Genomic DNA, 10,079 nt, shown 5'->3' with positions numbered 1-10,079 from the left:
TATCAATATCTTGTCTTTGGGGGTCACCTTCCCTTACTGAAGGATCATTCCCTCAGTTTATAATTTACAATCAAGGTTATTTACACATACACAAGAAGGGAGTTATGTCAACAAAGAGATATTATTATATAAAATTGATCAGAGTCCCCTTTCTTTACCGAAGGTTCTTATCCCAAAAGTTTCACTACTAGAAAACTATTTATTACAGATGGATATTTCTGACAGGTTTTATCCCACGAAAATACAGACAGATTTTGTAAGAGAATTTCTATCAAAAACGTAGGAAAATGAATTACCATAAATTACAGATGGAAAAGAGAATCCATCAATAATTCTGTCGAAAAATTTATTTTTTTTGTTGGAAATATTTACCGACGAAAAATCCGCCTATATTTAAATAAACAAGAATGCTGTGTTTTGTTAAATTATTACCGACAGAAAATTTGTCTGTAATTTAAAATATTCCATCAAAAAAATTGAGTTAAACTTAATTTCACCCGACTCTATCGAGCTCCATTCACACTCTAGAGCTTTTTCTCCTCCTTTCCTCACCCACAGCGCCACCGCCAGCCACCATAACCGCCGCAGCTACCTTCTCCTTCTTCTTTTCTCTTTTAAATACTGAACCAGTAGAACACAGCTCCTGTCTCTCTCGTTCTTTCTCGTTTATTTAAACACTGAACCAGTAGAACACTCATCTCCAAATGCTCCATCAATGGTGCCTCTCAGCCTTGCACCGCCGTCGCACCGAACCTCCATTGCACCGAACCTTTGTTGCACCGAAGCTCCGTAACAACCCTTCCTGAATCTTTTACATGTGTTGCTCATGTCTCTTCTTTCAAATCCTAACCTGCAATCTGATAATTTAGCAAAATTTTGGAGGTTAGATTTTCAATTTCATGCAATTAATTCCTCTTTTTCCAATGGATCTTCTCCGTCACGCTCTCTTCCGTTCCTCCCCCTCCTCTGCCACTGCTTCTGATGCCATTATTCGGTCGTTCACCACTACCTCACACCACAATAACCACCGCCAGAACCACAAGTTCCTGGATTCTAATACCTTCCTCGGAAGCTGGCAGCCTCCGTAGGACCCGAAGGAGGCTGAGGCAAAGCTGGCAATGCTTCGAAGGGGCTACGCTAAGCAGGTGAAGGAGGTTTGCAAGCAGTACATCCACAAAATGGAGCTTCTTCAGATCGAGAAGCAGCGCTAGGATGAAGCTCTCAGAGAAGCCCTTAGAGTTGCCAATGAGGAGTGCAAGAAGCTCAAGGCCGAAGCTGCACAAATCAGGGCTCAGGAGCGCAAGATCGCACAACAAGAATTCAGAGAAGCACTCGTGTATTTTTCTTTTTCTTCTTCCCTCCCCTCTATGAATTTTGTTGTGCACACCAAGTGTTCGATGGTTTGCTTATTTGTTGGTTTGAGCTAACATGCACATCAAAAGTTTGTTAATTAGTCTTAGTGGATAATTAGGTAGATATATGTGCTCAATGTTGTGTTTGTGCAGACACAGTGTTTGATCTAATAACTGAACTGCTTTTGAAATAGGTGTTGTTTTCTTTCTTTGGAGCCATAATGGCTTGTTGTTTTCTTTTTTTTGAAAATTGACTAGGCCTGGCTTTGATTTTGCTTCTTTTGTGGTGTTTAGGCATTAGTGACTAGCTTCTGCTCATAGTAATTATACTAGTATCTTCAATTGAGCCTCCATTTTTGAATTCAGATTCAGTCTCTGTTTCTTCACTGTTGTGCTTTTCTTTTACGTGTACATAAGTAGTAATATGTATCTTTATTCTTGCTATTTCACTCTTAATTAATTATTTTTATGTTGCAAGTTCTGTCAAAGGGAGGGGAGGCTATACAGATGACTACTGACCTAATACTGAGCGGGGCAGCATTGAGAACAGAGGTGGCTTTGTCTCAAACATGCCAGGTTCTTCAACTAACCCTGATTTCTATGCTTTGTTGCTACTAATATTCAGTGCTAATTTTTGTGTTTTTTATGATATCTCATTTGCATTTTTTCATATTACAATATTCTTGTGGGGGAGATTGTAACTCGTGTCTTGTGCCTTATCGAATTATGATATGAGTGAGTGATATGGGGGTAGTTCAGGCATTATAGGTGACCACAAAAAAGTTGGACATGCTTTGCTTTTATTCATCATTCTTTTTACTATAGGAACTTGAGTTTAGTTTGCTATGATATTAGTTTACTCAATTCCTTTTATTATAGGTCAGTGTTTCTTCTCTGAGACTGATATTCTCTTTCCTAGAAAAAGAAACTTCTTTTAGAACAGAATGGACCACATGTTGCAAGAATATCAGTTTACGACGTATGCTATAAGAATCATTTTAGTTTTTTTTATTTAATTATGCTTTACATGGAAAGAGGAAAGTATGGCACCAGAGGAAAATTATTTGAATTACAGAGGAAAAGTATTGGCTAGTACAAAAGGACCTTAGCTGGTGCCTAATAGTGTTATTAATGATGTTGTTATTATTGTACTAGGGACTTTGATGGTGTTGACTCTTAAAGTCATCTCTTGTGCATTTAATTATAATGATGGATTGCTGAAGGAGGAAGGTTTGCGAGAGGATCAGAAGAAAAAACTTTTGATCAAATTGCCTTCACTAATTGAATACATTGGTTACTGCCTCTGTTGTGGCACTCACTTTGCAGGAACGGTTTATGAAATGAAGGATTATCTTGATTGGGCAGAAGAAAAGGGGTGCGTTTATCATTCATCACTATTGCAAAACCTTTTGCTTAGTTGATTGTACTTCCAGGATTAAAATTTATGCTCCTTAAGTTGGATGAAGCATTTCATTTTTCATGCTTATACTGGATTTTTCATGCTCCTTAAGCTATCAAGATGTGTGAGCGAGCTTTGGCTTCAACTGATCCAACTGTTACTTCACTAGGAGCCTCTCAACAGGTTTTAGCCTTAATTACTTCATACTCATTCTACTTTCCACAGGTGATTAGCTTCTCTATATAGTCTCTGCTAACCCTATAACAACTGTAAATTTTTTCCAGGCTCATGTATACTCGACCGAATCTGGTGATTGCGCTGCTTTTCTCTCATGGAAGCTTGATTGAGTTATTCATACATTTTGTTTGTGCATGCGTGTTTGTGGATCTTTTCATTTGTCTTATCATTGTGCAGTGCGATGGAGAGGATATGGTTGAACTTGTCAGAAACTACCAAAATGAGTTTAAGGAGTATTACATTCAAATGCAAGCAGCTAAGTGGAATCAAGCCCCTCATCCTTCGCAGGTAATGAGAGCCTCCATTAGTGTGGAAATATCTACTGATATATTGAGAATGATCTTAGGGAGATAAATAGTTATGGTCCTTGTACCACTGTTTGTGCTTCCCCGCTGTCCAAGCTATTTGATGAAGGGGAAAGCTGAACTTTATATTGTAATGCCTGTTTGATTTTGCTATGTGTGTATATAAAACTTCACAAGGATTTCATAACATAATGCAAATGCTAAGATGCAAAGTAATTTTGTTGTTAATACTTAATACTATAATATGCTTTGATGTGAATGCTTCTTGCCCCATAAAAGATGCGCCTCTTAACTGTTTGTGACTTCCCCTAATTGTATTCGTTTAACATATGAAGGTGAAGGACTACAGAATAATCCTTGACAAAACATTAGCTGATCAAGTGTCATAATGGAAAAGCAGAAAGGGACTCATCGATGCAGTGGTAACTGTTCATGCTTGTTTTGGGGAACATGCTCTTACTATGAAATTGGAGATGTATTTATTTGTGAGAAGACCGGGCAAGTTCATGGTACGAAACATATTTTATGGACAATGCGACTGTGTATTTTTACATTGCATAAGTTTAAATCCTTTAGTTTAGACTAAATCTAACAATTCAATGTTTCTTTTCTTTTTCTAGTTTGTAATGATACTTGTAGAGAAGTAATCATGGATCCCACTAATGAGCTTTTGGTCTGTACAATATTAGGACACTGTTTCGATAGATTTCTGTCACCGTCTGAGATGGAGCCGGGTACTGTAAGTCTAAGTCTACTTAATATAGCATAAAATTAATTATCAATATGTCATGCATGCCTATATTCTGAACTATGAATAAATATGCAAAGGAATTGGTGGTTATGTGTTTCTTGCATATTTTTTAATTAAACTTGAATAGAAGTGCATAGAATTGTCTTACAATTGTATTTATTTTCATTTCAGGAGGCTAGAGCACATAGTCCTTGTTCATTACCGCGAAACACAAGAGGTTGTGTAAATCATTTTCCTTCTTGATTTGTCCTTTTTTGAATCTATTTTTCTGTAAAAGTTTAACTAAAAAAAGATGCTTTTAAAAGAAGAGGCTTATTCAAATGCATCCTATGTTTATAAGAGAAAGAGAAAGTCTCACACACTAATTCTAAATGTGTTACATGTTATACCCTTTGATCTGGTTAATGAATATAATTAACATTTTATCATATAGTCACAAGGTTCTCCTGTCACACTTGTAAATTCTCATTCTAGTTCAGCCTCTGACCAACCATGGCTATCAGAAGAATTAGACTCTGGGACCAACACTGCTTATGCCAGTGGTAAGAAATATAATTCATACTCTTAAGGTTATCAATATCAACAACTTTTATTACATTTCTTTCAAGTCGGAGACTTTTTAAATGTAGATGTTAAGGGTTTTTTAGTGGAAAAATATAGAAGGAAATTTATTGGAAGAGCACATGCAATGCACATATGTCTTTAGTCATCAAACATTTTTATTCTTCCCACTACCAACATTTGTGTTACTTTTAGTTTATGCTACTATGTACCAGTGTTGCTGATGCGTGAGCATCTATCCTATCTTTTCCTAGTGAATTTGCATTCAAATTGTTGAGTTTAATCAAGAATTAATCATCTTCTAGACACTATGAATGCTACTTTGAGTTGTGTACAATTCTATTTATTTCAGGTAGTATTCGGATAGATTTGACAGAGTTTTGTAGCAGAAAAGGGAGAAAGTGAATGATGCTGTCAACCCTAACCTTCTTGCACTCCAACAGCAATAACTTGAGCTACAAAGATCCAATTGACACGGTTCTAACGGCATTAGAAAGATAACTTCTATATCTTTCCAACGATATATAATAGTCTATACCTTTCATATGGAATTATTCCCAAGTTTGGCGCCATGATCATCACAATGCCTTCCTTGCTTGCTGCCTTGGTGGCGCCAAACTTGAGAAAACCCAAGTTTGGCACCATTATCATCACAACGTCTTCCTTGCTTACTGCCTTGGTGGCACCAAACTTGAGAAACTCCAAGTTTGGCGCCAGTTTTGGAGTCTGCAGTGGTGCCCTTCTCACTAACGAGCCAGCACGTGATTCCTTAATTATTTTGATTAAACTTTATTTTAATTACAAATAGGAAAAGATATTATTTAGTTTTAGAAAATATATTTTACATTAATTAGGATTAGATATAAAAGGGAAAAGAATTAGCCATTCGGGAAATCTGATCTCTTCTCTTCTACCTCATTCCGCACTTTACAGTTTTACAGAATCCTAGTTTTCACTCTGAACCATGAGCCACTAAACCTCCACTGTTAAGGTTAGGAGCTCTGTCTATTGTATGGATTGATACTATTATTTTTCTATTTTAATTCATGTACTAATTTCTATTTCAAGAATTGTTTTCGTTCTTTATCTTATGAATCTGGGTGGAACGGAAGTATGACCCTTGTTCTAATTGAGTTCTTGTATAACTTGGAAAAGCTCTTTATTGAACAACAACTTGACAATAATTTCTCCTAAATTTCTAATTATCTGGACTTAACAGAATACGTGACATATAATCCTCTTATATTTGGGTAATTAGGATTTCTGTGGCATATAAACTAGAATTGAACTTCACCCTCTAATTGGAATTAAGTGACCAAGGAATTGGCGGTTGATGAAAGTTAAAGGAGACTAAAAAGATATAAGGAATTAGGGTTTAGTCATATATAGTTTGCCATGAATTGAATCTTGCATGATTAAAATAGTTAATAAGAAAAGTCAATCCGGAAGATAGATATCTCTGAAATCTTAACTGTTTTCTCCAATATTATTCACATCAATTTACTGCTTGTTTTTCTGATTCTCTGAATTATTGTTTGACGCAATTGAACTCTCAACACTCTTTTCTGTTTGTCTAACTAAGCTAATCACTCAATCATTGTTACTTGATCCATCAATCCTCATGGGATCGACCCTCATTCACTTGAGGTACTACTTGGTACGACCCGGTGCACTTGTCGGTTAGTTTGTGAGTTATAAATTCCGTACCAGTTGCCATCTTGGTTTATGTAGTTTTTCTTCCCTTGACTAGGTATTATGTTTCCATTCCTTTTATAAACAGGATTTAATGACAATTTGATGGTTGAGAGTCATGAAATGAAGCTTCATGAGCTTAATACACTTGAATGGGATGACCTCGTGCTTTCAAACAACACCTCTATAGCCGCTAGTGGTAATTGTTTGTGCTCTATTACTTGTTGGGAAAAAATCTTAGTGACTCTATTACTTCAAATTTACCTTTTTGCAGGAAATGTTCAATCCTTTAATCAACAAAACCAAAGTTTTCTGAAAGGGAGCTCTGGTAATGTAAGATGATATATTTTCTTTTAAAAAAGGAAGTGAGTCACCATTAACAAAAGGATGACATATGCTCTTAAAATAAAAAGAACAAACAAAATGAAATATTCAAGAATGCAGCAAAAAAGTGGCACAAAACTACAAGAATCTAGGCTATCATCTATTAGTATCACTGAGTTTAAAATTGGTTTTCCTTCATAATTTTTGAAATCATCAACAACTAAGCTAGCTAGGACTTCCATTCATTCATATATATGCTGCTAAGAAACATAAATGTAGTTCTGTTTTGGTAGAGCAGATTAATAAATAAACCTGCCATACATCCCCTGCCATTAATAAATTTTAATTGCAGCTATACCTCGTACATTTTCTTTTAGCTTCACAAAGTTTAGCATTTTGATGAGCTATGTCAACCCTAATACACTCAAGTAGGATTCCTTCACCATTGTACTTAGCAGTAACTCTTCGAGATAAATTAGAGACTCGAGTAAGAGCAAGAACAAAATCATCATGAGTCTTCCATACTTTTTGAACCTGAAATTAAGGAGGCAGAGAAGCCGGAGGCAGAGGATCAATTCATGATTCCATTGTTTGAATCATTGGACACAATAATGATGAATGATTTCTGTACAGAGTAAGTTCCAATTTTAGAACCTAATGAGATCCTTGCTCCATGTGCTAGTGATGCCTTTACTTTATCAACAGCAACAACTATTTCTTCACATAAACAAGCTTTGAGATACAGCAGCATCAGCTACTTAATTGAATAAGAATTGATGAGGACTATGATGATGATGGAGATGAAGATGACACTAGGATTATAGTTGATAAATTTAGTATGGTTGAACAATACACTAAGTTCATATTTTGAATTATAGTTGATGTATCAATATACTTTGTTGATGTATGGTTGTTACTTATTATTATAGTTGATGTATCAATACACTTTGTTTATGTTTTGAATTATATTGACTTGCTTGTTTATAGTACTTTTCTTTTAGTTTGATAATACGATGAATTTATTTATTTTTGAAATATTATAAATATTCGAATACAAATTAGATAAAAATTTGTATTTATTAAATTTATATTTATTTTGTATGAAAACAGGTTTATTTTGCAATGGAAAAATTAAAAAAAAAAATCTATTTTACCTTACTGACGTCTGTATTCAGAGTTTGGAATGGTTTTCCCAGGCTCCAATTATAAACGGAAAATCTATCTCTAATTACCGACAGAAAATTCGTAAAAAAATTTGTCTCTAATTACCGACGGAAAATTCGTCAAAAAATCTGTCTCTAGTTACAGACAGAAAATTCATCGGAAAGTTTGACACTCTGGAGAAATGGAGGAAAAATTTACAGAGAGAAAATCTGTCGGTAACTGGTAAAAATTTGTTGGTAATTTACCGACAAAAAAAATCCATTGGTAAATAATTTTCGACGAGGCTTTTACAGAGGGACAAAATTCGTCGGTAACCAAAAATCCATCTGTAATATAAACTAAATATGTCTGTAAATCTGTCTGTATTAAGTCATTTTCTAGTTGTGTTTGCCAATCACCTTCCCTTATTGAAAGATCATCTCGATTCGATCACCTTCCCTTAACGAAGGATCATTTCGATTATCTTGTCTTTGAAGGTCACTTTCTCTTACTGAAAGATCATTCCCTCAGTTCTTTAATGCATATAAGATGGTTATTATAATGCATAATGCGTATGAAATAAAGAGGCATTATATCATGACATGCAATGCTAACATCTATTTTTAAAAATATTTAAGATATGACATAAAAAATAGTATAAAATTCCTACCTCCAATGAAGTTTGTAGAAATCCTATATATATTCCAACCCAAATAGATACGATTCGTTAGTGACGAGAGACTTGATACATGGCTAGACTTTGTGTATGTTTTCATGTAGGTATGAATCTTTGACTGGATAGAAAGGAAATCTCCATATTCCGTAGTTATGTAATTCAGAGAGGATATCTTCCCGAACAATATATGACTGATATTTGTGAATAGTTTGGTGAAGGATTTAGAGTGAGAGTAAAGAAGTGAGAAGAAATAATAGTTTTGTGATTTTATAATGAAGTTGAGACAGTATATGAATGACAATTTATAGAGATAATAGAAGATAGAGAATATAGGTTACCTAGAACGTTCTGTATAAAAAAAGGGAATAGAATAAGAAAGGAGGACTCAAATAGCTCTTAAGTATGTACAAATTATGTTAGGAGAATCTAACTCGCGTTTAGGTGAAATCTCCAAATTAAAATGTCACTTTGAAAGCCCTATAAAATTTTTTACGTTTGGAATTTGGAAATAGTTATTAGACGCAAATTTATAGAGAATTGAGATAGCTTCAAAATGATTCTCAAACAAAGTCAATCAAATAACCACAACCTGATATATTTCTGAATTACTGTTAGTATATCAGGCTGGCTGATGAGAGCGCAATTTTTTACTATGGACTTATAACAGATTTATCTACATAATTTAATTTGAATTTGATTTTATACTGAACTTAAAGAATAAACTAATTTTTTTATCTTTTCATGTAACTAAAGATCATTCAAATCTCATAAATATGAAATTAGTTATGACTATATCTTGAAAGGTGGTTTATTGTCGGTTAGGAATTCATTACATCTAGTGTTTTCATATATTTGAATTTTAAATTAGATATATTAATTTTTCAAATATATTATTTTCTAATTTTTTATTTTGAATTTAAATCTTAATCATTACCATTTTAATTATTTATTTATTTATTGAATAATGAACCTGATTTAAAAAGTTAAGATGTTACACGTGTTATTTTTTAGGTGACGGTGATGACGAGGTACGTTGGTGACGAAGTGATAAAAAAGGGATAGTGAAACGACTATAGTACAAAAAAAGAAAAAAAATAAAAAGTGAGAGATTAGAATTATAGTGAATAAATAGAATAAAATATTTTTATTTTAGTAAATCTAAAATACAGCCTATTATTTATATTATTCACATCTCGTATTGTTTACCTAACAGAATTCATTTTGTACACTAATGTGTATCGAGCGATTTTATAGCTAACAATAATATACCACAGTTAGTTCCTCTAGAAGGGTCCATTAGTTATTGGTGCTACCCTAGTTAGACGAAATCAAACATCATCAACCCTTCTATCCAACAACTTAGTTGAACGAATTTTAATTATTAAAGATAGCTGTTGGCTTTTTTGACATAATGTGTTAAAGTCGGGGGGCATATTTTCATGTTTAATATATAGATAACTATATTTGAGCCAACAGCACACTTACTAACTATCCAATTTTCTTTTTCACTAAAAGTATAGTTAGTAACCCGGCCTCTAACAGTCACACACAAATGCGCACATATACATGCACATGCTATCATAGTTATTATAATTGTGGCTTATACAATATTAAAAGATATTATTAAATTAAAATGACA

General features: G+C 33.9%; 1 pseudogene; it reads left to right on the top strand.

Moving 5' to 3' along the window:
* LOC107613936 lies at positions 412–7,471 on the top strand (annotated as a pseudogene).

This window comes from Arachis ipaensis, chromosome B08 (assembly GCF_000816755.2).
Source record: "Arachis ipaensis cultivar K30076 chromosome B08, Araip1.1, whole genome shotgun sequence".
Classification (NCBI taxonomy): domain Eukaryota; kingdom Viridiplantae; phylum Streptophyta; class Magnoliopsida; order Fabales; family Fabaceae; genus Arachis; species Arachis ipaensis.
This window is presented reverse-complemented; position numbering and strand designations above follow the sequence as displayed.